Source organism: Peromyscus maniculatus, chromosome 3 (genome assembly GCF_049852395.1).
Source record: "Peromyscus maniculatus bairdii isolate BWxNUB_F1_BW_parent chromosome 3, HU_Pman_BW_mat_3.1, whole genome shotgun sequence".
Lineage (NCBI taxonomy): Eukaryota > Metazoa > Chordata > Mammalia > Rodentia > Cricetidae > Peromyscus > Peromyscus maniculatus.
In genome coordinates, this window is record NC_134854.1 from 161,519,961 (window position 1) to 161,541,860 (window position 21,900).

Below are 21,900 nucleotides of genomic sequence, written 5' to 3' on the forward strand. Positions count from 1 at the left end.
TACTTTGAATTGACAAAGTTCAGTAGCTGCCTTTCTTGTGTCCTGATGGTCCAGTTTGGACAACTGTCAGCAATTGAGGCAAGGGCAGTTTTTCTGTCCACATGGCTAGCTTTTGTGATAAAAAAAAAAAAAAAAAAAAAAAAAAAAAAAAAAAAAAAAAAAAAAAACTCCATATGGAGTTTCTTCAATGCCCATTATCTTCTCTGAGGTAGATTGGTGCTGCTCACTGTCATGAAAAGCCTTAGGCTATTAAACATATTGAATGCCATATTCTATAGGTCTTTGAAGTGTTTGAAGACCATCTGTCTATCTAAATACATCTGTGTATGGCCTTGAAAACATATTTAATAAGACTATAAGTTTGACTATTATAGATGACTATTAATCTGTATTTCTTAATTATACATTACATTTTTAAATGAACTGCATAAACACACTATCTTATATAAGAGTAGAAATATACATACAGTGTAATAAAATTAACCTTAAATTTGTATCAATAAACCAAAATCCATACCAATGTAAACTATTTAAGGTTAATAGTTGTTTTTTGGATTAAAATAGATTGAGTCATATACTCTTGTATCCTGTCATTTCTATATCCCCCTTTTTTTCTTTTCAGAAAGAGATCCTTGAATCTAATCTCCTTTGTTTAGCTTTTTTTTTCCTGGTCATTACCAATAACAACTTGTAACCACTCCCCTCCCCCTTTAAATGATAATAAATATCCATAGCCCATCTTTTGGGAATGTGGACGTGGTTTTCTAGACTACTTCCTGTTGATTGGGGTTACTGGCAATCTTTGGGAGACCCTGAGAAAATTCAGGATTATGGTTAAGTCCTGACTGGAATAGTCTGTGAGACTGGATCATCTCAGCCAGCAGCCTTGAAGCTGTTCTGGATGCAGAATTCTGAGGAGACTGTAACAGGCATTTTGAAATGCTGGCTTACCTGGGCCACACATTTTCATTGGTATCTGGTCTCCCTGCTCTGAAAATACACAAATTTTAAAGGCGACATATATATCTGCATTAATACAAGCATAGACATTGTACACAAGCCAGGCAAAGATGATTTTTTTATTATGTGTTTGAGCAGGTAAAATATACATCACATGTCTTGTTGTTCTTTTTGTTTATTTCTTTATGTTTGTAGCCAGGATTTTCAGGGGGTCTTCCTCAATAAAAGCTGATTTTCTATAATCAAAAATGATTCCAGAGCCTCTTATTTCCTGTGGAAATAAAATCATAACCTCTCCCCAAAGTAACTTATCTTTTGACTTAAATTTTCAAGTCAAATTTTTTTAAATATATAGCTTGGTTGAATCTAGCAGTTTTTATAATCTAGTGTCTCTTAGCAGCCAAGGAATTTAAAGACAACACAATAACATACAGGATTCAGACACTCTGTGTATTTCCCATGTTTATGTGGCTTGTTATATTTTTTATTACTCTATCCCCTTTTTAAGGACTTTTTTAAAACTCTTTTTAAAACTCTTTTCTTTTCTCTCTCAAGCCTACATTTATTTCTAAACACACTGTAACCTGTTAAGAGGTTTTTTTTTCTGTCTGAATCTGTCTTTACTGCACATCTGTAACCTTTCCTGTCTACATGAGCAAAAATCCTAAACCTGTCATGTAACATGCTGGCAGAGCTATCAAGCACACAGGCAGCAGCTGGGAGAAGCCTCTCTGTACTGCGGCCCATTTGAGAGACCACAAAAACCCACCATACTACTTAGATCATGGCAGTTGGTGGCCAGCTCCATCTTGCAGGAAGCTGTTGGGTGATGCATCTCTGCACTGCAGCTGGCATGAGACTGTGAGACTAGGAAGCTGCATCTGGCTCTGTTTTTATGTGTTTAGAACCTTTTTAAAAAGATTTTTTAGGTCTTATGTGGATCTAAGCCAGATGGTGTGTACTATGTGTAGTTGGATGTTTTTGTCCCATTCACTAGTTCCCAAATAACTGATACTGAGGCTTAATATTATTTATAAATGTTCAGCCAATAGCTCAGGCTTGTTACTAGCTAACTCTTTCACATAAATTAACCCATATATCTTATCTATCTATGTTTGGCCACATGGCTCATGACTTATTACCTCATTTTCTATATGTTCTGCTCCCTCTGCATCGAACTGTCATCTTCTAACTCCATTCTTCCTCCTCCTATCATTCTTAGTTTGGCTTTCCTGCCTAATTTTATGCTGTTCAGTTATTGGCCAGTTTAAACCAATCATAGTGACTTATATTTACATAGTGTACAGAAGGATTATACCACAGTAGGAATGTATCTTAGCTTGGCTTCTAGAGATGGTTGCTACATTCCATGTGTTTGTTTTAAACTCAATAGAACTACTTTTTTTTTTTTTTTTACTAAAAATTACAGACTCAATACAAATATGGTGAGGAAATTTCACAAGAGGACTTGGAGAAGGTATTACACATAGGATTACTCCCATGCTAGGCACACATTCGACCAACTAGCTGTGCTGTGTCTCTAGACCAAGATATAATATTTCCACCTCACATTTTTGTGTGGAGATTTAATCAAATCTGAATTTTTGCACTTGTTGTTTCAGGCCTATTAAAGACCACACAAGGTTGAGTTTTGAAATCTGAAATCAGTTAGAATTAAATTCCTTTTACAGCTGAGAATCTGGGCCTAAAGAGAATAATGACTTCTGTAGGTCCACATAGCTGTTTCAAATATTCATCTTTATATTTTGGATCTCCTTTGTTTTCTGGGAGGCACCACATGTTACAGTACACAGTAGTGAGGTTTGCATTCTCTAGACTGCATTTGCTAAGTTCTAAGACCCAGCAAAACTCATGAAACTTATACATGTGATATGACCTCAGTCAGTATTTCATTTTGTTGCTATATTTTCCTCAAGAAAATCCTGATTATTCCTATAATCTGCTATGAACCACAAATCAAATGTGCATGGCAGATGGAATTATTATCTTAAATCTCTATCAGCCAAATTGACATTGAATTTTCCTATTCAAAAATTCTGGTGCAGGGTTCATGGAAATTGTGAAGTTGTGTTCTGTGGTTACAAACTTCAGCCCAGGACTGAGAAATGAGATTCAACCATCTTCATAGTTAGAGGATGTAGAATTATGCAAGCTCAGAAGCAAGTTACAGTCTCTGTCCCCATGAGTTCTGCAAAGAAAGATGCTGAAGCAATGAGTGATGAATGGACAACAGTGCTTTGATTGTTTATGCAGGAAAGTTGCTTCCCTACTGAGCAAAGGTTAGAAGACAAAAAAATACCTGTCTGTCCTGCACTAGAGTCTGAAGTGAGTATAGGGATCCCAGGTCAAACTAGAGTAGGATTTTAAAGAATAAATAAAAGTGCAATTCCTGGGAAAGCTGTTGCTATAGGATGGTCATGAGCTCTGACAGAAGTCACCGAAGTGAAAATACCAACTTGGACAGTAGGATCTGCTGAGCCTCATTTGGTTCATATGTAGCTGGAGTTCAGATACCTTCCCTGTAGGTGTATGGTAGAAGTGTACAGAATTTTATGGGATGGCCAACCTGTAACACACAGTGTCCATTTATGTGTCATTGCTTCTGAAATTACCTTACATTTTGGTTGTTAATTATTTGTATGTCTTCATTACTACATTCACCAGATGCTGACAAGTGGCATTCCCAGGGGCGCTGTAAAAATACCAAGGACATTAAATCTTCTAGATGTTAGAATACAACATCTTTTAGATTGGTTCTACTTACCAGCAGTGGGAATTACTAAAGAAAATGTAATCAGGGAAATAGGTAATAATTAAACCACTTTGAAATGATAAGATAAACAGTAGCTTGAGAAAACCATGCCTTAAAAACAGACCACAGCTTGCTGTGTTCTTTGCTGCATAGCACGTGTGCAGAAGGAACCAAGCAGCAGAGGAGCTCCATTCAGTAGTCTCTGTGCTTTGTGTCTTCTGTGTGCCCCTGTTATGGTTTGCATGTGAAACAGCTCTGCCTTATTGACTTTTCTGTCACTCTGATAAAACACCATGACCAAAAGAAACTTCTAGAAGGAGTTTATTTTTGGCTTAGGGTTCCAGAGGGATTAGAGTCCATCATGACCATGTTCCAGTGAATATATGGGCAACACAAATTGGACTTGATAGTTTTCTTTTTCTTTTCTTTGGGGGAGATCCAAGGGAGGTGGGTGGACATGGGAAGATGGGGGAAGTGAATGTGATCAGGGTGCATTATGAGAGCTTTAACCACAAGCACAAAGCAGAAAGAGAGAACAGGGAGTAGGATGAGGCTGTATATAATCTCAAAGCACACCCCAGTGTCTTACTTCCTCCTGCAAGGCCACACTTCCAAGCCTCCCCAAACAGGGCCACCAACTTGGAACCAGTTATTCAAATACCCAAGCCTGTCAGGAACATTTCTCATCTGGTGGGCCTCTGGAGGCTTCATTGTGGAAAGAGACTTTTGTGCCTGTTCTGAATAGCTGTTGGCTAAATCAGACAGCTATCACACCTGAAAGAGAGAGCGGAAGGATTAGAGAAGCAAGAGGAAAAGGGGGTGAACAGCCAATGGCAAGGCAGGAGGAAGGATAGGCAGGGTTGGCAGGCAAAGAGAACATATAGAAGGAGAAATCTGGGAGGAGAAGAAGGAGCAAGAACAAGGAAAGGAGGATGCTAGGGGCCCGGCACCCAGCCACCCAGCCAGCCAGCCAGCCAGCCAGCCAGCCAGCCAGCAAGCCACACAGCCAGCCAGCCAGCAAGCCACCCAGCCACCCAGCCACCCAGCCACACAGCCACCCAGCCACACAGCCACACAGCCACACAGCCACCCACCCAGCCACCCACACAGCCACCCAGCCACCCCAGCCACCCAGGCAGCCAGACAGACAGTCAGCAGTGGAGTAAGAGTAAAAGTAAGATCACAGAAGTAAGAAAAGAAAAAATCCCAGAAGCAAATGTGGATGGGATAATTTAAAGTTAGGAAAAGCTGGCTAGCAACAAGGCAGAGTATTAATAATTAAGAATAAGCTTCCATGTGTGATTTATTTGGGAACTGGGTGGTGGGACCCCCAAAAGAGCAAAAACAAACAACAACATCCACCATTTCAGATATTACTTTGGCTGATGGTTTCCCCTTGAATGTGGTGACATGGTTTGTTTGTTTATTTTCAAAAAAAAAAAAAATGTCTGCTGAATGCTGGATCAGATCAACCACTGACTGACAATTATTCTTTTAGGTAAAGATTGTGTTTCTTGGAGAGAGAGAAGCTGGCTCCTCCCACCAGAGAAATGACTGCCCCATTGCCGTGCCTTGTGATCACTGACCTTTGGTGTGTCTAGAGGTGTTCTGTGTTCCTCCTGTGTAGTTATATAGACCACTAAAAAGACATGTCTTCCAAGGCTGAGGTGTAATAAAATTAAGAATTTTTACATTTTTACAGCTTCACATACTTAAGTGGACCTGGAAGGAAAATGAGCTGGAAGTGCATGGCAGGGACCAGCCCAGTGAGTGGCAAGACAGCAGCGCTGTGGCTTTCATTCTGCTAAAAATGCAAGCGGTTTCATCTTTTGTTAGCAACTGTCTATGCTCTAGAGGGGAAAATAACAGCTTAGAAATATTACAAAACAGCATAGCACTTCCATGAGCCTCCTTCAACGGTCTGCTAGGAATTCTGGGCTCTACTGTTGTTTATCGTTTCTCTTAGTTGGACTCTGAGCAAGGTTAACAGTAACTTGTTTCCACCTCCCTCCCTCTCTTCCTCCAAATCACTTCAGTCAATAGTGCTATCTCTCTTCTTGTTTACCTTTGTATCGTTAAATGTGCTCAAACATCTATCAATTGATCTGCCAGCATTAAAAGATATCCTTTGCCTCCAGGGATTACAGATGATGTCATAGGTCTGACCACACCTCCTCTACCTTTGACCTACCTCTTCCTCCCTCACAAGTTTCCATTCCTTCCTGCTTTTCTTTGTTGTCAGGGGACAAATGTTGTGTTCTGTCACCCCAACCCCTGCCTCTGCTTCAGTCTTAGCTGTTAGCTCAGATGCTATGGGCTCTGTCTCATCTTTTTTAGCCCATACTAGCTGTGTTGAGAAATCTTCTAAGGAACAATATTTCTTGAGTTTTTATATGTCTTTTAAAAGATAACTTGGCTGAGTATTAAAACTTGTGTTTAAACTTCTTTCAAGTTCTTTTATTAATAGTTCTTGGGATATTTTCATTATGCACCCTACTGCTGCTGTGAAATACAGCTGTGGGAAAATAAAAGGCCAGGCTATTTATCCCTTTATAACAACAAGAACAAGAACAACAACAACAAGAACAAGAACAACAACAACACACACACACACACACACACACACACACACACACACACACACACACACACTTCCTAAAGGCTGCTTCCTGTATCTTGTATTCAACTTTGCTAACTTATTTGTTTATAAATTTATTTGTTTTATGTTTATGAATGTTTTTCTGAATATATGTACTTGTACCATGTGTATACAGTACCTGAAGAGGCCAGAAGAGGGCGTTAGATCCCCTGGAACTAGAGTAAGTTACTACGTGGGTGATGGGAATTGAACCTGGGTTCCTCATAAAAGCAGCCATTGCTCTTTTTATTGAGCCATGTCTCCAGTTCCTTTGTTCAAATTTGAGGATGCCCTGATTAGTGCATATATGTACACACACACACACACACACACACACACACACACACACACACACACACACGTATAGATATGCACATTTATATCTAAAGTTTGTATCATGTGTACATGAGTTAATTTATACCAGTTTTATATAATTTATCTCTAAAGTGTTTGCATTTTTAAGCTTTTTCACTTTTTAGTTTTTTTCCTCCAAAACACTGTGTTTGTTTTCCACAAAGAGCCAAGGAACTCTTGGCATTTTAGTTGGCAGTTAAAATACAGCCCAGCAGTTTTAAAACTCATTTTTGCCATATATTCATTGTTTATAGTAATGGCTTCCATAATGATATTTTCTTCTGAAGTGTACTTTGATCACATTTATCCCTTTATAACCCGCACCCCTACACTTCCTATTAGCTCCTCTCCATCCCCCATAGTCTTTTTTCTGTTTTTATGTCATTCATATATATATATATATATGTATTCATATTTATATAAATAAAATATTACATATCTATGTAACATATGGAACCCATAAGAATAGAAAAATATGTTATTTGTCATGTCTAAGTCTGGCTTATTTTGTTTAATATGATGGCCTTCAATTGTATCCATTTTCCAGCAAACATAATTTCATTTTCCTCTATGGCTGAGTAAACATACTCTGGAGGTTGGAGAGATGGTTCAGCAGTTAAGAGCACTTGCTGCTTTTACAGAGGACCTGCTCTTCCTTTCCAGCAATGACACTGGGATATCTAAGGCCACCACTAACTCCAGCTCTTCTGACCTCCATGATCACTGCATACATGTGGTACACATGTACACTCTAGTATATACATATACACAGAAAATAAGTAAGCAAGTCTTAAAAATACCTCCATCATGTGCATATGTGATCATTTCTATATCCATTTGTTTGATGATTGACACTGAGGCTGATCTCTACCTTGATTAAGGTGACTAGTGTTGTAACAAATGTGATGTAGAGGTGTCTCTGTGATGTGTTCTCTTAGTGTCCTTTGAGTAGGTATCCAGAAGCAGGATAGTTGACCACAGAGTTTATTTTTGATTTTATGAGGAATGCCATGCTGATTTCCATAGTGGCTAGACTAGTTTGTAGCATACCAGCAGTGTATAAGGGTTCCCTTTTCTCCACATCCTCACAAGCATTTGTTATTATTTATTTTCTTAATGACAGAACTCTTACTGGAGTGAGACAGAAGCTCAGCATAGTTTTAATTGGTATTTCCCAAGAGGCTAATCTTAATTTTTTTTTTCACATGCTTATGGCTATTGGTGCTCCATCTTTTTGGAACTGTCTAGTATGTCATTAGACCACAATAGATGTTCTGGTGTTTAGTGTTTTGAGTTCTTTATATATTCTAGATCTAAATTGTCTGCAGATACATAGTTAGCAAGTATTTCCTCCCATTCTGTAGGCTGTCTCTTCAGTGGGTGAGTTATCTCCCTGTTGTGAAGAAGATTTTAATTTCATGTAATTGGATTTGTCAGTTTTTGTTTTTATTTCCTATACTATTGGACCCTTTTAAAGAAAGTCTTTGCCTATATTCATTGTATCTCGAAGCTCTCTCTGCCAACAGTTGCAGAGATCCAGGTAACCCATTAAAGTCTTTGATCCATTTTCAATAGGTTTTATAAAGGATGAGACACAAGGCTCTAATTTTATTTTTCTATATGAGGATGAAGATGTTTAGTTTCCCAGCACTATTTGTAAAAGAGACTTTCTTTTTCTCCAAAGTTTGTTTTTGTTTTATCTTTATCAAAAGTCAAGTAGCTGGGGCTGTGTGGGTTTATTTCTGGGTCCTGTTCTGTTTTACTGATCATTTGCCGGTCTTAGTAGCCATGCTATGCTGGTTTTATTACTTTGACTCCATACTAGGACTTGCAATCTGATAGCATGATTCTTCCCTGTTGTTCTTCTTGCTTAGAATTAGGATTATTTGTTCTATCTCTCTGAAGAATGTCATTGGCATTTTGATTGGCCTTCCATTAAATCTGTAGATTATGTTTGGTCCCTGCCATTTTTACAATATTGATTCTTCATTGTAAGCATGGGACACCTTTCTGTCTCTGGTGACAGCTCTGTCTTCTCTTCAGTGCTGTAAAATTTCTGTTGTAGGTGTCTTCACTTTCTTGATAGGTTTATTCGTAGGAATTATTTGAAACTGTTGTAAATGGGATCATTGTCCTAAGGTGTCAGTGTTATTTTTAATAGTATATTGGAAAGCTACTGGTTTTTATATGTTGATTTTGTAAATTGCTACTTTGTTGAAAGTTTTAAGAATTTCCTGATAAGTCCTAAGGGTTTGTTATTCAGATGATCATATCATTTGCAAACAGGGATACTGTGACTTCTTCCTTTCCTCTTTGTATCCCTTTTATCTTTTTCTCTTGTCTTGCTGCTCTAGCTAAGACTTCAAGCACCATATTAAATAAGAACAGAGGAAATGGATTTTCTTGTCTCATTCTTGGTTTTAGGTGAAATGCCTTGAAGTTTTCCTTACTAGATCTAAGTTTGTCATATGCATCTTTTATTGTGTTAATATGTGCTTCTTCTATTCTTAGTTTCTTCAAGGCTTTTATCATAAAGAGCTATTGGATTCTATTAAAAGCCCTTTCTACATCATTTGAAATAATATCTGACTTCTGTCTTTAAGTCTAATTGTGTGATGTATTGATCTCTTTAATGTTAAATTAATAGCAAAATAAACTACATAAAATTGTCAGAGTCATGGAGATGGACAAGAACACATTTGAAATGATGGATGTGTCGTTGAAGAAATCAACAGGAACTCAGGTGGAACTCTTTGGTTTTCCATTTCATTTTTTTTCTCTTATATGCCTGCTGTTTTGGTCACACCTTTTCTTTTTCTATTTTTATTTTTTGAAAATAGATTTTTTTCAGACAATGCATTCTGATTACAGCTTCCTCTCCCCCAACTCCTCCCAGGATCTCTCCTCTCATCTGAATCCATACATTTTTTTTGTCTCTTGTTAAAAATCAAATAGGCATCTAAATAATAATAAAATAGATAAAATAAACTGGAATAGGATGAAACCAACAAAATTAAACTGAAGCCAAAGAGCCAAAGAAAAAGCACATTCAACACATATAGATGCTGAGACACACATGTTTGTACACACACGAATCCCATGAAACACAAACCCAGAAGCCTACACACACACACACACACACACACACACACACACACGTCTTATAAGGATAAAAAAATAATATTGACAAAGCATTATGAGACAAAGACATTCCAAAGATTCCACTGAGCTTGTTTTGTGTTGCCCACTGCTGGGTGTGGGGTCTGACCTTAAGTGTGATTTGTATACATGTGAGACTGTTGGAGAAAGCCAAATTTTCATTTGTGAGTGATTTTCAATTGGAAATAGCTCCTGGTTTAGGAATGGTCAATTTTGTCCACATTCTCTCTCAGTTCTGGAATCCCATCTGGTAGAGACCCCTTTAGGCCCTGTGCACATTTCCATGTATGTCAGGCCTCCTGTGTCTAGAAGGCTTTATTTCCTTGGTGCCCTCCATCCCCGCTGGCTCTTGCACTCTTTCCTATCAGAATTTTCCCAAGGGCCTGGCCTGAGAAAATCCCTCCCAGGATCCTGGGGAAGATGCTACATCTGGTGTGGGGTTATCTGAGGGGAAAGAATCTATGTACACCATGCTCTGTTGTCCATTGACTTTACTCCTCTATGACAAAATTCTATCTACACAGCTTCAGCTCCCTCCTCACACTCAGCTCCTCTCTGTGCCTACGGGGCCTGCCTGTCATAGTCCTGACTAAGCTCCTGTGCTTTCAACCTCATCTTTGTCCTCTGTTCCTTCGTCCTCCATCTTTCCTTCCTTACTACTCACCCCTGCTCTGAGAAACTCTGCCCTTCATCTCTTCTCTCCACCTATAGGCTCTGCCTGGACCAGGAAATCTGCTCCAATCTTTACTGCACCTGGCTATGCAAAATCCCCTATTGTCCTGAGTCAATATCTCTGTGATGCTACTAGACCTGATGGCAAGGGGGTGGTCTAGGCTTCATTTGCACAAGAAACAAAGCTATGCATCTATAGTCTGCCTGTCTTCTAGGCTTTGCAGGGGTATTAGTTACCTAGTGGATCAGCAGTAGGTCTGAGAAGCTTAACTGTTTGCCATATGGCCTAGTAGTATATGGGTGCACAAGAATTTCATAGCAGAAGACAGCTGATGCATATTAAAAGCTAAATAACATCTAATATTCCTTGATAAATGGCTTTCCTCTAGAAAAATTCCTTGACTTTTCTAGGCACAGCTTTAATATACAGCTGAATCTCTATAATATATTCTTGCGGCCAGCTGCACTTTCTACCTCCTCTTCTGTACAATTTTCTGAGCTATGAGGACAGGGATTTGATGGAGGCATCCTATTTAGGATTGAATATTGTTATGGGATTTTCTGTATGGCAAATGTGTTGCTCTGATTGGTCAATAAATAAAATACCAATTGGCCAGTGGCTAGACAGGAAGTATAGGCGGGACTAACAGAGAGGAGAAAAGAAATAACAGGAAGGCAGAAGGAGTCACTGACAGCCGCCACCAGGACAAACAGAATGTGAAGATGCCGGTAAGCCACGAGCCACGTGGCAAGGTATAGATTTATGGAAATGGATTAATTTAAGATATAAGAACAGTTAGCAAGAAGCCTGCCACGGCCATACAGTTTGTAAACAATATAAGTCTCTGTGTTTACTTGGTTGGGTCTGAGTGGCTGTGGGACTGGCGGATGACAAAGATTTGTCCTGACTGTGGGCCAGGCAGGAAAACTCTAGCTACAAATGGTGCCCAATGTGTTAGCAAGAGTTTCCACCTAAAACCTGAGAGAAAAGATTCTAAAATGGAGCTAAAAACAGCTTCCTAATTATCTCTCTCAAATGAGTGGCAGCTGCCGGTTTGAGCAACCTATGCATTCCTAGCATTCGTGCTAGATCTGCAGTATGGTGGGAATGAGGCCTCTGCAAGTGGCACATTAAGCTGCATGGTGGATTTAGCCTTTGCTAGTACAAAACAAAAAAAAAAGAGGTTTCTGGGCTACACGCTGCTTGGATAAAAACATAGACCCATGATAGCTCCCAGAGCTGGGTAAATGTACCATCACCATGTTGGGAAGCTGAGGTGGGCGGAGCCAGCAGCCATAGCACCCTTTCAGTCTTATAAATGCTTCAGTTTAAAGCAATAGATTCACAATAAGACAGATTCAGATGTAATAGTTTACAATGTGTGTAAAATATACATAGGCTTGAAAGAGACAAAAAAGGTGATATATACAGTTATATAAACAAATACATAGTTTTAAAAAATAAAGTCTTTAAAGAGACAGTAAAATTAATATAAAAAATAAATCACGTAAAGATAAATATTACACAGAGAATCTGGATTGTGTTGTCTTTGGGATTTTTAACTATGAAAAAAACCTCATTTGATCATAAAAGATGTTGAGTTAAACCAATATGTATATTTTAAAGATACCTTGACTTCAAAATTTGGATATAAGGATGTGTTGCTTTGGAAAGGAGACTCTGCTTTTGTTCCCACAGAAAGCCAGAGGCTATGGATTTGTTCCAGATTAAGATACATCAGGTTTGACCAGCCAAGACCCCCTGAAAGGTCTCTGATGACACCATGGCCCAGATGATCCAACATCCAAAATGGTTTGAATGCAACTGGCTCAGATGATGCACCCTCATGGACTACCCCATAATCCTAAAATTTTCTTTGTGTCCCATAAAATACAGCGCCCCCTCCAACAAAAAGTAGTAAGAGAAGCTACGCCCAAATTCCCAAATATACCAAACTGGCTTTGGAGGTGGAATTGACTCACTCCCCCTCTAAACCCAGACATATTGCTTAAAGAAATGGTTAAGAGATTCTTGTGTCCCAAATCAGAAGAGCCCTCTGGTGTGGGACAAGAAAAACCAATATTTTTATTTAAAAGAGGTTGATTATAAATGTGATCTCTTTCTAAAAAAGAAAAGGGGATATGATATAGATATATAAGATATAGAGATGATAAGATAAAAGGGTAGATTAATGAACCTACTTTTAAAGAGCAACAACTTGCTTAAAATGTTTTACATTTGGTATAGATTTTAGTTTATGTTTAAAATGTTTTACATTGGTATAAATTTTAGTTGATTGACACAAACTTAAAGTTAATTTTGCTATTTTATATATATATATATATATATTTCTATTCTTGTTTGAGGTATTATGTTTATGTAACTCATTTAAAATTGTAATAGATAATTAAAAAGTAGATTAATAATTACCCATCTATGATAATTATATTTGTAACCATGTTAGTTAAGTCTTCTAGGTATACATAGATATGTTTCAGATAGATAGGTAGTCTTCAAACACTTCAAAGACCTACAGAATATGGCATTTAAAATGTTTAAAAAATTTAGACTTTCTGGATAGTGAGACATGTCTGCTCCTGACAACACCGATTTACTTCAGAGAAGAGTATGGGCATCAAAGACACTCCATATGGAGTTTATCTTCACCTTGACAAAAATAGTCATTTGGACAAAACCTGTTCTTGCCTGGACTGCTTGATCAACTGGACATGCAGGACCCATAGGAAGGTAACCTCTGAACTTTGCTTGACAAAATGGTCCTTCAGGTTCCTGATTTACAGAAGAAACTGCAAGACATTTTACAGGACACAGAGAAAAGTAAATGAGAGACTCTAGGCCTGCAGGCTAAAGACTGATGCCCCAACTTTACAAGAGAACTTTGAATGACTGTCCAGGCTGTCACCTGTCTCTGTCTACCCTGCAAGACTCCAGAAAGTTACTTGCATCCTTCTCCCATTTCTCAGGTAGTATTATATCCTTCTGAGGTCTTTGATATGGTTAAAGACTAAATAGTTGTAATTTCTCCAGTTATAATAAAAGATAAGTTAGATATAAAACCTTAAACTCACATAAAACATAGATAGGATATCTTCTTTAATATTGTAACTGTAATTCTTGCTTGATAATTGTTTTGTTATATGTAATTTTACTATGTTAAAGTTAAAACCTTCCTTTTTAAATAAAAAAGAAAAGAGGAAGTGCTGTGGATATCGCTCTATATAAATAAAACACTGATTGGCCAGTGACCAAGCAAAAAGCATAGGCGGGACAAGGAGAGAGGAGAACTGGGGGAACAGAAAGAAGGAGGGGGAGACACTGCCAGCCACCGTCAGGATAAGCAACATGTAAAGATGCCGGTAAGCCACGAGCCACGTGGCAAGGTGTAGATTTATAAGAATGGGTTAATTAAAGATATAAGAACAGTTAACAAGAAGCCTGCCATGGCTATACAGTTTATAAGTAATATAAGCCTCTGAATGATTATTTTATATGTGAGTTGTGGGACAGGTCTTGGTGGGACCTGGAGAGAAGCCCTCCAGCAACAGAATATTCTAGGGTCTCTCACTCGATGCACATTGTCTGGCTGTGGGTTGCTGTATTAGTTTCCATACACTGCAGGAGGAAGCTTCTCTGAGGATGTAAGAAAGCAAGGTAAGCACCGATCTATGAGCACAGCAGCAGGTCACTAGGAATCATTTTATTACTATGTTCCTTTAGCAGGACAGGAGTATTTGATATTACCCTGGGTCCCTGGCCTATCTGGTCTCAGAGTCTTGGCCATCATCTCATGGAATGAGTTAGGTACTGGTTGGTTTCTCCCACAAGATTTGTGCCATTATTACATCATTGTATCTTTCAGCAGGTCACTATTGTAGATCTGTGGGTTTGTAGCTGAGGTGCTGTTTACCTTTCTCCTTTGGTAGCATGCAGAGTATCTTCCAGTACCATGAACACTAGTCTATAGGGGGTCTGTGTGTGTATGTATGTGTGTGATAGAGGGGAGGGTGGAGGAGAGGGGGGGCTCCAGGTCAGTGGTTCTTGACCTGCAGGTCATGACCTCTTTGAGGGTTGCAAACCCTGTACATGAGATAATTATTTTATGATTCATAATAGTAGCAAAATTACAGTTATGAAGTAGCAACAAAATTTTATGGTTGGGGGTCACCAGAGCACGAGGAACTGTATTAAAGGGTCACAAGGTTAGGAAGGTTGAGAACCACTGCTGTAGGTAGTCACCAGCCTAATTTCTTTGTTGCTCCAGCATTATGGCCTTACTGCCAGTTTCTGGAGAATAGCCAACAGTCTTGGCAATAGCCTGGGTTGTTTGGGGATTCTCATGGGTCCACTTTTAATCAACAACATGATTAGATGTAACCTAGTCTCAGTACTGGAAGCTTCATTTGGTGACAAGAGATATCCATCTGGGGCCCCATCACTCCTGTTATTTGATGATTAATTTAGATCACCTTCATATGTGTATATATTTTAGGAAACTTCAGTTGCATTGGGTTTCTATCTGAACCCTCAAATGGTCCTTAGTTTTAGCTGTCCCTCCCTGGACTCCCTCCCTTATATCCTTCTTCTTTCCCTTTCCCCATTTGATCCTCCCATTCCTGTCCTTAACCCCTCATCCATCCATAACTATCCATTCTCTTTCCCATTCTTGGGGAGCTCAACCCTCCCTGCCTAGTCCCTTACTCTATACCTGACCTCTGTGGTTATATGGATTGTAGCTTGTTTATCAAAGACTTAACAGCTAGCATCCATGTATAAGTGAATACATACCATATTTATGCTTCTGAGTCTGTGTTTCCTCACTTAGGATGACTTTTTTTCTAGCTTTATCCATTTACTTGTGAAATTCATGATTTTGACTTTTGATGACTGAATAATGTTCTATTGTGTAAATGTACCACATATTCTTTATCCAGTCACCTGTTAATGGACATCTAGGTGTTTCTTATTGCTGTCTATTATGATTGAGCAAGTATCTCTGTAGTAGGATGAAGAATGCTTTGGGTATATGCACAAGAGAAGTATAGCTGGACCTTGAGGTAGATCTTTTCACAACTTCCTGAGAAACCGCCACACCGATTTCCATAGTGGCTTTACAATCCCACCAACAATGGATGAGTGTTTCCCTACTCGGCACTTTCACCAGCATTAGCCATCATTTGTTTTTATTGCTCTTGGCCATTCTGAGTAGTATAAGATGATAAACTAATCTCAAAGTAGTTTTGGTTTGCATTTCCCTGATGATGAAGGATGTTGACCTTTTCTTCAGTGTGGTGATATTGTGTTTCCCAAAATATTGCGCGCCCTAATAAACTTATCTGGGGTCAGAGAACAGAACAGCCACTAGATAGACATAGAGGCCAGAAAATGGTGGCACACACACCTTTAATCCTAGCATTCTGGGGCAGAGATCTATCCAGATCTCTGTGAGTTCAAAGCCACACTGGAAACAGCCAGGCATGGTGACATATGCCTTTAATCACAGGAAGTGATGGCAGGAAGCAGAAAGGTATATAGGTATATAAGGTGTGAGGACCAGGAACTAGAGCCTGGTTAAGCTTTCGGGCTTTTATCATCAGTTCAGCTGAGATCCATTTGGATGAGGACTCAGGGGCTTCTAGTTTGAGGAAACAAAACCAGCTGAGGATTTGGCAAGGTGAGGTTAGCTGTGGCTGGTTCTGTTTCTCTGATCTTTCAGTGTTCACCCCAATACCTGGCCCTGGGTTTGTTTTTATTAATAAGACCTTTTAAGATTCATGTTACACTTCAGTGCTTCTCAGGCATTTGTGTTTCTTCTTTTGAGAATTCTTTGTTTAGGTCTGTACCACATTTTTTAGTTGTTTGTTTTCTTGATGTCCAGTTTTTTTTTTGAGTTCTTGATATATTTTAGATACTAGTCCTCTATCAGATGTGTAGTTGATAAAAATCTTTTCCATTTCTATAGGCTGCTGCTTTGTCTGAATGATGGTATTCTTTGTCATACTGCAGGTTTTCCATTTCATAAGGTACTATTTATCAATCACCATCCTTAGTTCCTGTGCTATTGGTGTTCTGCACACCTTTTAAGTTGTCCTTTAAGTTAGACTGGGGTCCTTTCTCCATGCATGTATTATACATGCGATTTCTTTTTATTTCATTTTCTCCAGGACTCCCAGCATAGCTCCTCCTTTGTAGCTTACACCTCTGTAATTTCCTGGATGTAGATCCTGCAGTGCCTTCCATGGCACAATGTTTCCTCACATTTTCTCCTTCTCCAAAATTAATGACTCCCATTTTCTTCTCCTTCACATCTTATAAATTTTCAATGAAAGCTATTGTTACTATTACTATCTAATTTCATTTTTGAATCAGCTTATTTTCTTGAATCTTCTCAGCCTCCAGACATAATAAACTCTTCCTTGGTTTTAAAAGCATACATCTTTTGATGAACTCCTTCTTATAATACCTTATCTTTTCTTTTCTTGAATATGCCATTTGTCTTTCTTAAAGAGAAAAAGAGGGAGGGGGAGAGGGAGAAAGAGGGAGACATACACACACACAAACACACACACACACACACACACACACACACACGGGGGGGGGGGGGGGAAGGAGGGAGGGAAGGAGAGAGAGAGAGAGAGAGAGAGAGAGAGAGAGAGAGAGAGAGAGAGAGAACAAACACTGGCAACCGAGTACACATTGGATAGGTCATCATTGAGAGTTACATTGGTCATCTCCAGCAATCTGGGTGTTTTGTTTGTTTTTGAGGTAGGGTCTCATGTATCTCAGGCTGGCCTGGAACTCATTAAGTAGTCAAGGCTGGCTTTGAATCTATGGTCCTCCTGCCTCTACTGTTCAAGTGTTTGGGTTACAGGCATGCACCACAATGCCTGAGATTCAACTGAATTCTTGATTATCATTAATTCTAATTTGCAAACATAATAATGACAACATTGTGTTATTTTATTAATAGATGATCATTCTAGTTTCTATTACTGGATATGAACACAGAAGATAATCTTATGGTAAAGATGGAAAAAGATACAGACTTCAGCGGGAGATCTGAAGGTTGCTGTCTCTATATTTCTGTGATAGATGCTTCAACAGCCCCCCGCCCTTTTTTCAGAACAGAGAAACGTTATCTCAGGAATTAGATAGATCTGGGCTTAAACCATGACCTCTGTCACTACTATTTGCTCAAGCTAGACACCCTGATATTTCCTATTCAGGAAAATGTCCCTAACATCCTTTCCTAGCTGATGAATACTGAATGTGTGTCAAAGTGTGTGGCTTCAAGAGTAGCTCTTGGCAGTCCTTTCCATTTTTACCTCCTGATCTGACCTCTCCCTTTAAAATGGATTTGCTTCTCATGACATATCTTATAATATTTTGTCCACTCTAATCTTTAAGCAAACAGCAAGTGACCAGTGAAAGAGTTCTGACCATTTTCCACAAAATCCTAGGAAACAGGTTTTCACAGATGAGATCGTACTGCAGGGAATATTTCCTGATCTCTGGCTGAAATCAACAACCCCCTTCAAACCAGACACAGAAAATCTCAACCAGTGTGGCCACTGCCCAGATACATAGAAACCATTCCTAGTGAGAAACCCTGCACAGTGAGAAACCATGCACAGTGAGAAAGAAGGCATCACTAAAATCTTTCTCCATCTGCATAGTCACTGTTTGCATTTATGTTTTTATACTCACACTGGGAGAACTGCCTTGTTTTCCTATTCCTAGGTATATTTTTAACTTAAACACAAAATTTTAATCTAATGAACTTTTAAAACTTCACCTTCTTCTAGTCATTGTATCAGTTTTCAATTTAATTTAGTGTGTGTATGTGTGTGTGTTTGTATGTATATGTGTATATATTTATGTGTCTATGTATATATATGTGTGTGTGTATATATGTATGTGTGTCTATGTATATATATGTGTGTATTGTGTGTTTGTGTGTATGTGTGTATATGTGTATGTGTGTGTTTGTGTCTCTGTGTGTATATGTGTAAATATGTATGTGTGTATACGTGTATATCTGTGTTTGCATGTGTGTATATACATATATATATATACATATATGTGCATACGTGTGTGTGTGTGTGTGTGTGTGTGTGTGTGTGGGCAGAAGACAACTTTTGGGAGTCCGTATCCCTGTGTGAGTCCCAGAAATAGAACTCAGGCACTTTCTAAATTTATCCTTTGATTCTAATCAGAGTAAATCTTAATATCATGAATAAGAAGCTGAATAAAAACTGACAAGCCATTTCATCATTTCACAGCATAAATTTTTACAATATCATTGCATTAAGTGTAGATCTACCACCATTACAGAGTCAACATCCACTAAGTACATATGACTTCAGTCATCCATTTTTAACTCAGCCTTTATACAACCCGAGTTTATATAAATATTTTTAACTTAAGGATCTCCACAGCTCACTCTTTGCTTTGCTTTAGATAAAAATCTGTCACGAATTTAGAATTGCTCGAGCAAAGCAAAGTAAGGTTCATTTTGTGACTTTAATCAATGGAAACAAATATCCTGTCTCATTCAAGCTCCATTTCCCCCTCTCTCACTGTAGCATTTACTAAAACATCACAGTGGGTTTTAGGTAATTGTCCCACTGTCCTCCCTTGGGCTTGAATAAACACAGCTAATGATCTGCTTGACATAAGAAATGCAATGGAAAAATCAAAATGAGAGCCTGGCAGGGACAATTCCAGGGCTCATCAGGAGCATCTCACTGCATCTAGGCAGCCACCTTGTAAACCCTCCTACAACTGAGAAAGTCTGTCTTCACATTTGACTTTGTAGATGATTCAAATTTAAGTGCAGTAAGATTATAATGTAAAGAATATTCAAAGGCCTGTCAAGATGGCTCAGTGGGTAAAGGAGCTTGTTGCCAAGCCTGAAAACCTGAGTTCAAGGCCTGCAATCCACTTACTTGATGATAGGAGAGAATTGATTCCTGCCAATTGTCCTCTGATCAGCACATGCACTGGTGTATACATGCACACACATGCACATGTGCACACACACAACCCCCCACACTAAATAAATGTAATAAAAATAAAGTAGAAAGCAGTAGAGAGAGACATCTGATAGCAACCTTTGGCCTCAACTCATGCATACTTGTGTGAGTGTACACATGCACATATACACACTCATTTTGGTTGAGATTATTGATTTTAATTGATTGCTAGCTTAGTTGTGAGCCAAGAGTCATTTCCAATCCTGACCCATCAAGAGCCATCTAAAATAGGAGAAGGTGAGAGATTATACAAATCCAACTTTCTTGCAGGCTGCAAGAATATATCATAGAGATTCAGCTATGTATTAAAGCTGAACATTGACCAGCCAAGGGTCTGTCAAAATTCAAAGCCATTTATTATGAATATTTGATGTTACCCAGTCTTTAATATTTTGGCTGTCTTCTGCTATGAAATCCTTGTGTGCCCAGACCTATTGGTAAACAATTCAGCTCCCCAGACCTGCTATACCTACTAAGTTACTAAATGCCTTGCTGAGCTTAGGAGACCAGCTGGCAGGAGACACATAGCTTTGTTTCCTAGTGGTTCTTCAGAGCATTTTGACTGAAAACAAAAGAGGTTTTTTGCATATCAAGGTGAGAGATAAAACAACATTCCTGAGGAGGCAGGAACTGAGGTGCCCAGGGAAAGAAAAGGCAGCCATTTTCTGTAGACAGAGACAGAACTGCATGGTGAGAGAAAAGAGAGGATGACAGAGATTCCATAGAGGGTAAACAGATCTCGAGTAAAGTTTTCTGAGTGCCAGGAATAGAGAGTAGCAGAGATGGAGAAAGAGGGTACAGAGGACGAAGATGAGGCTGAAAGCATAGACTTTAGTCTTTAGCAGGACTATGAGCTGGGGATCTGGATGGAACTGTAGTTATGGAGACAGGATTTCATCCCAGAGAAATATAGTAGATGGATATAGGGCTTGGTATGTCTAGAGTTGTTCCTGTCTTGAATGCCTGGTGGAATTATAGCTGAATTGATAGAATTTTGTCTTAGAGGAATAAAGTTAACAGACATAAGAACATAGTGTACATAGATTTTTTTCCCCTGATATCCCATGCCGCCGGACATAGCAAAGCCCCCTTGGACCCTGGGGAATCAATACAACCTTGGCTGCTATTTTTCTGAGTTATGTGTCCTGTCCACCCTATTCTATTCTTGTGGGACCAGATCTCTGTTGACTTCAGTCCTGAGCTCATTCTCCATTGATGTATAGACAAGCTCCTGGCTATAAGCATGTATGCATGTCTGTCTGCATGAACTATCCAGGACAGGTCAACATGGATTAAGCATCCTTTCTTTTAACACTCCTTTCTCCTGCTCCCCTTCCCCCCTCTAGGTGATGTGCATGGTTAACCCAAAAAAGGATGTTAGGCATTTTGGCTTTCAGTCTCCTCATATTTACTTCAAACCACTGTCTCCTGAGCTCTGGCTGCTTGTTCTACAGAGCCCTTCATCTGCCTTCCTATTCACCTCTCATCTCTAAAAGTGTCCACCTGCCTTAGCCTCTCTGTGTGAGGTCTGGGCTCTGGCTGAGTCTTCATTAGGCCCACCAAGGTGAGAGGCACAGTGGCTTTGGCAGCCAATGCCAGCTAACTGAGGTCACAGAGACTCCCTCTTCATAGTGCTTTCCAACCTGGGAGAAGTGCATCAGCACTGGCTTCCTGGAGAGACACCAAGCTCATAAGCGGGAAATGCAGAGGACTTCACACCCTGTGGGATGCACTGAACTTCGACCAACATGGGGCAGGAAATTGAAAAGGATTATGCCAGTAAAACTTTCCATTTTATTCAAGTCTATGACTCTCTTTATACTTGTATTCCAATGAGTTTTGCCTCTATTTCATGGCAAAGAAAATCATTAATTTACATTTAGTTTTCTGAATATAACAACTGCCTGGGTTGGTCAGTAGTTACCCTCCAATATCTAGTAAAGAAAGGCTACATCATATGGGGCATCTTTCTGTTTTCTTTCACCAACTCTTCATTCCTAGTTAAATTGCTGCTGTCCTGCCTGATGTCTCCTTACATGTTACCTTACATGTCAGCGACCATCACTGAGACCCATAGTATGTGGGGATACAAGGCACACTGGGAATATGGGCACCCTAAAAGGCAAACTGGGATGCTATGCTGTAGCTTGAGTTTTCCTGCTTTGCCCACAGTCAGGACAAATCTTTGTCATCCGCCAGTCCCACAGCCGCTCAGACCCAACCAAGTAAACACAGAGACTTATATTGCTCACAAACTGTATGGCCGTGGCAGGCTTCTTGCTAACTGTTC

At 39.2% G+C, this 21,900-nt stretch overlaps 1 long non-coding RNA gene across 5 annotated transcripts in view; it reads left to right on the plus strand.

Annotated features, from left to right (window-relative positions):
- Positions 1-21,900, plus strand: part of LOC121828163 (uncharacterized) — a 116,316-nt gene that overhangs the window by 13,698 nt on the left and 80,718 nt on the right. For 3 of the 5 annotated variants that reach the window (XR_006070670.2, XR_006070669.2, XR_006070667.2), the window contains exon 3: positions 5,232-5,324. The exons of the other annotated variants lie outside the window; for them this stretch is intronic. This is a non-coding gene — a long non-coding RNA (uncharacterized LOC121828163). The remainder of the gene's footprint in view (positions 1-5,231; positions 5,325-21,900) is intronic. 5 annotated transcript variants of the gene reach the window in all.